The sequence below is a fragment of the Bison bison genome, unplaced genomic scaffold (assembly GCF_000754665.1).
Source record: "Bison bison bison isolate TAMUID 2011002044 unplaced genomic scaffold, Bison_UMD1.0 scf7180017864277, whole genome shotgun sequence".
Lineage (NCBI taxonomy): Eukaryota > Metazoa > Chordata > Mammalia > Artiodactyla > Bovidae > Bison > Bison bison.
The window spans coordinates 1,333,213-1,333,680 of NW_011494849.1; positions in this window are offsets into that span (position 1 = coordinate 1,333,213).

Sequence of the window (468 nt, forward strand, 5' to 3'; positions counted from 1 at the left end):
GTTTGAATTTTTAATAGTTTTTCTCCTGTAATTGAGATCTAATCTTACTGCATTGTGGTCAGAAAAATGCTTGGAATGATTTCTATTTTTTTGAATTTACCAAGGCTAGCTTTATGGCCCAGGATGTGATCTATCCTGGAGAAGGTTCCATGTGCGCTTGAGAAAAAAGGTGACAGAAATATAGATCAATGGAACAAAATAGAAAGCCCAGAGATAAATCCACGCACATATGGACACCTTATCTTTGACAAAGGAGGCAAGAATATACAATGGATTAAAGACAATCTCTTTAACAAGTGGTGCTGGGAAATCTGGTCAACCACTTGTAAAAGAATGAAACTAGAACACTTTCTAACACCATACACAAAAATAAACTCAAAATGGATTACAGATCTAAACGCAAGACCAGAAACTATAAAACTCCTAGAGTAGAACATAGGCAAAACACTCTCTGACATACATCACAGC